We start from the raw sequence: 7,789 nt of genomic DNA, 5'->3' as shown, positions 1-7,789 counted from the left end.
ACTGCTGAGATCTCCCAAACGGAACAGAATGGACAGATTGGCGCTATGCTACTAGCACTGCTGAGATCTCCCAAATGGAACAGAATGGACAGATTGGCGCTATGCTACTAGCACTGCTGAGATCTCCCAAACGGTTGTATGTGTATCAGGAAAGTTATCGGACTCATGAAACTGAGCCTATTTCACCTCCCTTTCCTTCCAAGCGCAATACACATAGAAAGATAGCCAGTGTATTTCAACCAATTCAGTCAAGCCACACTGCAGTAAACACAAAATATGACAAAGAAATGAACATAAAACAGTGATAAAAACTTTTTTTAAGAGTGTTTCAGTTTGCATATTTCCCCCCCCCCCCCCCATCATCTCACCACTGGCTGAAAGAGGAAGACAGAGATTGCCGGCGAAAAGAGAGTTACTTCATTCTGGCCATTCACAAATAAGTTAAGTCGTCTTTTTTTTCTCTCCCGCGCATGCATTAGAATTCAACTTCAAACAATATGTTAGAAAAACACAAGAACAAGGATGCAAAAAGAGCTTCTTCCTCAAAAACGTGTGGAGGAGGGAGAGAAAGAGGGGGATGAGAGGGAGGAAAGACGGGGAAAGAGAATATATGACAGTGGGGTTTCTGGCTTTACTCTGCTCCTTTCTTGATATGTTTTGTATTTGGGTTTCAAGTAAAGTTATGCAAGTGTTGAGCTGTCAATCCTCTCAAGTGGGCGTGGAGGAGGATCACACACACCCCCACCTGCACAACGTGTCTTCTGGTAGCACACACACACAATCCTACTGACACACAGTGGTAGTACAGTCATTCACATAAGATGGCGGTTATTCACAGTATATTCACCACCTGTTTTGTGAAAACCCATCCCAAAACTCGGAGAGACTAGATGTGTATGCATGCTTTAAAATCAAGATGAAAACAATACAGAATAAAGTATTTAACAGGTTCCTTTTTTCTTTTCTTTTTTACAGGTGGTAAGCTTGCTTTGACAGTAAGTATAGGTAAATGGCATTGGACTCCCCCACAAAATCGAGGGTTTGGAACAAATTATTGCTCTGACAATAGACCCCCCCCCCCCCCCCGACATTTTAAATGGAACGGTCTATATTCCCATTTAACGTGTCTGTGTGGGGTGTGCTACCAGAAGGTTGATGGGGGGGTATGATCCATTCACCTCTGTCTTTATCTGTATCTAAGCCAGTTGTGCCCATCTCCTCTTCTTCCCATCCACCTTGCACCCGATCCCTCTCCTTCTCTACCTCACAAACAATCATTTCCATCTTCAGAATGAAATGTCTAGTAGTGATGCGTCCTTCCATAATCTATGGTTACTTATCTCTATCATTTCAAATCATTCTTTTTGTAACAAACATCGTGCCATAATAAACTTTTTTGGAAAGGGAGAGAGTGAGAGAAGGAGTAGGCAGGTGTTGAGAAGGAATGAATGTGAAAGGAATGGGGTTGAGGATGAGAAGGAAAAGGAGGAGGAATCAGACATAAGTTGATGAATGACAGAGATCCAGTGTATCAAATGAAAACTGTGAGTACAGGGATATATCCTGAGTAGCAAACTCCAGAGATCTTCAGGGGGGCCCCTATTCTAATTACTTTAACCCCCACACCCCCATTCATTTCAGTAAACAATGCACCATGCTAGATATAGTAGCTGCCTCCTTTTTCCATCCTTACCCTACCCCATTCTTGCCCTCCCACACAACAGACCCAACACACTGAACTCCTTTGGCACAATGAAACACTGAAGTTAATCGTATGCTACAGTCAAACTCTTGCATAGTTAGTTGCTCAGTTCTCAGTAGTTAGCCCCCAGCCTCTCTGGAACATCATCAAAATCATCATCATTGCCTAATAACAAATAAAGAAACAAAAACAAAGGAACAGTTTTGGGAAGTGAACACAAGTTAACACACATTTGAGACAAAAATCTAAAACGAGCAATATGCAAATGAATGTGACCCAAATTGTATTTGACACGGTCTGAAGTGACGTCTCCCCCCCAAACATTAACGCTCCTCTCCTCCTCCCCCATTGTAACATTAAATAACACCCTTGAGATGAACCCTGCTCTGCTGGAAACACTCGGATAGACCAGTGTCACCTAGAGACTAACCACGGCTCAGATGACGGCACTCTTCATTGGGGTTAAACGACATATTATCTCAACTCTGATGTGGGCCTAGCTAAGGGTTTGCCGTGACTGGCGATATTACCTATACATACAGGCCTAGAAACAGAACACAACAACAACGAAATCACTTGAAAAGACACATGGGAAAAAGGGGGAAATAAAACAAACAAAAAATCTGTTGTTGAGAGTGTGGTGCGATGCATGCAGCCATACTGCGAAACAGGCAGGGGTAGTGGAAGGTCAACGAGAGCTTTTGTTCATCAACAGAAACGACAACAAAGCTTATTATGACAGAATAGAATAGATAAGACAGTTTTGGCGTTCCCTTCACGCATCTTTGAACAGCAGTTTTCCTGGCCAATATGCTATCCCCACCTGGGAAATGGAGCAAAGATGGCTGCTTCACCAACGCCGGGGGCACCAGCAGCAGTTGGGGGTTAAATGCCACAACGACATGTTGTACACATCCCCATAATCAGGGAGATAGGCCTACAGTACATTATGTAATAGCAGCACAAAGCTACGCATTGTATAGCTACAATATCAGGGCTGAGCTAATATGGCGCTATCTATGGCCAGTCAGCGCAGTGCTACAGGTGCTAGCTACAGTACAGGGTCAGAGCTACAGTATTATTGGGCTACACAATCCAATCCATGTTATTTGTTGTGTTAGGTCATCGCTAATCTCGTTCACCAGATCAGATACTTTCTCCCAATGCGCAGTGGGTTTTTAGCCTGGGGACGGGGTGAGGTTTAATCTCTGCTAGGTATCGCTAAACTGCTTTAGTTAGCCGAGACCTTATAGAGTCTACAACCGCGTCCCGGTGGTGAAGCTGCCATCTCCCACCTTGAGCACGAGACTGAAAGAACAAAAACACCGAGTCCATCATGGTCGTATTCATTGGTGCACACCGTAGCAAACAGGTTTGCAGCGGAAAACTTGTTAGACAAGTTTAGGTATAGTCCGTTCCCGGCCCGTGTGGATCCTAGTAAATATGACCCATTGGATCTGAGCACAGTCCAACTAAACAGAGTTATGCAGACAAGACAGTGGAGAGGGGACCTGGATGGACAGTGGGGTGGAAGACAGTGAATTGGCAGCAGGGGGCGCAATCAGGGCGGTAGGACCAGAGAGTGAGAGCAGTAGAAGAAGAAGTAGCAGAGAGGGAGAAGAGTTGTCATCAAAGTAGTAGTAGAGTAGTTGTAGTATCAGGGGAAGTTCCTCGCACAGTTCATCTCTGGTAGATTTTGTGGTGTGTGTTTATCTTATTTGTCTAAGAAAACATTGTTCAATGTGTATCTTGCAATCCTATATATTTTTTTCGTTATTCCTTTTTTTTTATCCCAAAACAAAATATAGATTTTTTTTAATATAATCCTGCTCTTTTTTAAAATGAGTTGCATATAACATAAATATTTTTTGTTTCGTCTCGATTTTGTACATTTTTTTCAATTCCTAGCCCTCTTTTTTAGGGAGGGGGTGGGGTTAGGGCTTGCAGAAGTATACTCATGCAGAATAGTCATGCTGGTAAACAAAGTAATAAAAATGCATTTTCACTTTTTCCCGGAATTGTTTATCAAAGTTCACCCTCTTCCCGCTCTTTTCTCGCACTTCCTTGTGATCCCCCCCCCAGAGGTGCAGTGCTCTTTGACCTTCATCCTTTCTACAGAAAGGAGAGAGACCTTTACAGTAGCCACTCTCTCAACGTGCAGTTGACCGTTTGTTATCTTGACACTTGCAAATAGTTACCAATTGGATCTTTTTGGAAAAAGGTTGATGTGACTGTGATTGTTTGGTTTAAAAAATAAAGTCTCTCTGGTCTCTCCATCCTTTTTGTTCTCTACGTTTCGTTCCTATTGTTTTTTTTTTTCTTCGATCATGCCATGCAGTTTGCTACGGAGGAGGAGCAGCAATGCTGAGATGCAGAGGGTTGGAGATAAAGAGAGGGAGCGATTGAGAGCGAGAAAGAGAGGGCGACGTATGTCCTCGTTTTCCCAGCAGTCGCTGGCGTTCTTGGCATGCGCATTGCGGTCATGCTTCCAGTGTCTCTCTCCTTTGGCGTCCTCCTCAACTCTCCAGCGCACACACTCTGGTTTTCTTTAGGCCCAAATCCTTCAAAGTGGTCGATGAGTAGGTCTGTTAGGGTCAGCCGACACCCTCTCTCATGCAACACGAGTCAGCATCAGTCAGTCAGGGAGTGTATCGTATGTCAGACCTATGTGCAGGTTTCTATGAAATGACCAATGGCCTGGTATACTATATAACTGGTAGCTCTACTATTGTGGCCCATCATTCAGTATCTTCTGAAGTGTGTCTCTTGTGAGAGGGTAAGAGAAGGGCTGTCAATCACTGAAAACAGTCCAACAGCTGTGACTGACTTTACGTAAGCAGGTAGCGTCACCATTGTGGGCCGACTCAGGAGTCACTGGACGCAATGGTCATTCGGCCTCCTAGCTTTGCATAGTGTTTGGCTGCAAAGCAGTAAAATGACTGTTATTTCAATGTATTTTGCCATTGCCTAGCACCTGGCTCGCCTTTTCTGTAGTCACATCCACACTGACTGTGTTGAGTCATCTCAGACCACTGCAGCACTTTGTTTATGTTGCCTACCGTACTGTATGTCCGATCTTTGAAGTACCAAATAGGAAGATTTAAAAACAATTGAATATACTGTATCTGAGAGACAGTAACATGTCATTTGTCTAAGGGAACATTTGACAGTGGTTAAGAGCATGCATTGTCTATGCAGTAGGATGACAACAAAGTTGTGGAACACTGTCCTACTATCCCATAACCCTTTGGCTCTTTCCTAGGGCCATTCTGTTCTATTGTTTGTTTCTTTTATAATTTGTCTGGGATTTCAATGTCAATAAACTTAGTATAATAAGACACGGTAAAGTATGCTGACATAAGGTATGTGTTTCAGTCTGTAAGTCTGTTATGTTGGTCTGGAGTTTGTTTTCTACAGCATGGTGCTGATTGAGGAGTCCACAGGAACGAAGGATGCTTCTGGTGCGGAGGGATGAACAAATCTCTTTGACTCTCGTTGTCCTCTATCATCCGCCCATTATCACCATCACCTTCAGTTCTCTTTCTTTCTCTCGCTCTCTCTCCTTTTTTCTCTCCCTCTCTCTCTCTCTCTCTCTCCGGTTACGTATTCCTCCAGCCCACAGTGAATCCAGTAGGGAGCTCTGGGTGAATTGTGTCCTATGGTTGTTCCTCTTCTTGGACAGGAAGGGGAATTTTAGAAACTCAACACTGGGAAAAAAAAGAGAGAAACAAGGATAAGAATCAGTGGAAGTTCCAGCAAACCTAAAATATCAACCAGCTACGACTGGATGTTTAAAAACCTACATGATCCAGGGTAGTTTAGTTGATACGATTAACCTAACATGAGCTTGAATGGGAGTTTGAATTCATTTAACATTCTCAATAGTTATAGTCAGGGTGTTTGATTGTATGACTGGATGGGTTTACTTATGATGAGTACAACTGTTCAAAGCAAATGATTCACCTGGTCGACAGTGGATAAAGCAAACGAAAGACCAATACAATTGGCGTGGGTGGTTTCAGTCCTTGTGGGCTGTTTAGTCTGCTGGTGTTCGCCTACCTCTTAATTCTTTGGTTAGTCATAGTCCAAAAGGGTGCTTTTCCAGCCAAAAGGACTGAGTCAGTGATTTTGGAGGTCATTCCCACACAGGACTACAGCCCACCAGGAATGTTAGTTTAGCTTAACACAGACCAAGACTTGAGAGCACTTCAGAAAGTATTCATACCCCTTGACTTTTCCACATTTTGTTGGCCTACATACAATACCCCATAATGTCAAAGTGGAATTACGTTTACATTTTTTTTAAACAAAATAATTCAAAATGAAATACTAAAATGTCTTCGAACCCTTTGTTATGGCAAGCCTAAATAAGTTCAGGAGTAAACATTTGCTTAACAAGTAATCTAATAACTTGCATGGGCTCACTCTGTGTGCAATAATAGTGTTTAACAAGATTGTTGAATGACTACCTCATCGCAGTAATTATCTGTAAGATTCCACAGTCGAGTAGTACATTTCAACCACTATGACCAGGGATGTTTTCCAAATGGGTAGATGGGTGGAAAAAAATACATTGAATAATCCCTTTGAGCATGGTGAAGTTATTGATTCCACTTTGGATGGTGTATCAATACACAACGTCAGTACAAAGATACAGGGATCCTTCCTAACTCAGTTTCCGGAGAGGAAGGAAACTGCTCAGGGATTTCACCATGAGGCCAATGGTGACTTTAAAAGAGTTACAGAGTTTAATGTGTCTGATAGGAGAAAAGTGAGGATGGATCAACAACATTGTAGTTACTCCACAATACTAACCTAAATGACAGAGTGAAAAGAAGGAAGCCTGTACAGAATACAAATATTCCAAAATATACATCCTGTTCGCAATAAGGCTCTAAAGTAAAACTGCACAAATTTGAGCAAAGAAATGAATGCTATGTTTTTGGCAAATCCAACACATCACTGAGTATCACTCTTTATATTTTCAAGCATGGTGGTGGCTGCAATCTGGTTTTGGTTATGCTTGTCATCGGCAAAGACTAGGGAGTGGGGGGGGGGGGGGGGGTTGGATCAAATTAGGATGAAAATCTTGAAAATGGCTGTCTAGCAATGAACAACAACCCAACATGACAGAGCTTGAACAATTTTAAAAAGAATAATCTGCAAATATTGTATAATCCAGTTGTAAAAAACTCTTAGAGACTTACCCAGAAAGATTCACAGCTATAATCGCTGCCAAAAAGGATTCTAACATGTATTGACTCATGCGGGTATGAATACTTACGTAAATTAATTTCTTCTGTATTTCATTTTAAATACATTTGCAACTTTGTCATTATGTGGTATTGTGTGTAGATAGATGAGAAGCAAAAAAATATTGAATCAATGTTGAATTCAGGCTGTATCCCAACAAAATGTGTTATAAATCAAGGGGTATGAATACGTTCTGAAAGTACTGTATGTATCCTACAGCCTAAACAAACAGATAGGCAACATGGAGGAAAATATTTGACATGAATCAGAGCGAAGCACAGAAACACACGCAACACAAAACACTGTTACACACACGCAAACACACACTTCGAAAACACAGCACACGAAGCACAGAGCGAAACAGCACACAGAACACAAAACACATTCTTACACTGAGAAGTGATCAGCTTACTTCCTCCTCTCATTTAGTTTTTTTCTTTCTTCCCCAAATTGTCCTCCATTTCATGGTTCTTCCTTTGATGACAATCCTTTTTTTATTTTTTTATATACAGTTCCTACCCCCCCCCCCCCCCCCCCAAAAAAACAACATTATCTGACAGTCTTTCTGTCCTTTTTTTCTGTCCACTCCTATCCTCGGGAGACGTTTGTAATCCACTCTTAGGGGAGATGAAACTTTAACATTTATGGGACTTTTCATTTCCCCAAAGTCTGTTGTTTCAGTTTTGGGTTTTGTGATGGAAGCAGTAGAGATAGCACATCTCAAAATACCAATACAAAAAAAATGATAGGAGAAAGTGGATAGGTTGAGATGGGGTGAAACGTGTGTGTCGGAGAGAGAGAGGAGAGTGGAGGGACGAAACAACCTCAGAATCA

At 42.1% G+C, this 7,789-nt stretch overlaps 1 long non-coding RNA gene across 1 annotated transcript; it reads right to left on the bottom strand.

The window, feature by feature from the left end:
• Positions 1-3,980: 3,980 nt before the first annotated feature.
• Positions 3,981-7,486, bottom strand: LOC135564992 (uncharacterized). Its single transcript, XR_010461319.1, has 2 exons — positions 7,347-7,486; positions 3,981-5,409 (listed from the first exon to the last, which is right to left on the bottom strand). It is a non-coding gene; the product is annotated as an uncharacterized LOC135564992 (long non-coding RNA).
• Positions 7,487-7,789: the final 303 nt, after the last annotated feature.

This window comes from Oncorhynchus nerka, linkage group LG26 (genome assembly GCF_034236695.1).
Source record: "Oncorhynchus nerka isolate Pitt River linkage group LG26, Oner_Uvic_2.0, whole genome shotgun sequence".
In the NCBI taxonomy this organism is placed as follows: Eukaryota; Metazoa; Chordata; class Actinopteri; order Salmoniformes; family Salmonidae; genus Oncorhynchus; species Oncorhynchus nerka.
The sequence above is the reverse complement of the archived record's forward strand: the minus strand, read 5'-3'. Positions and strand labels throughout refer to the sequence as shown.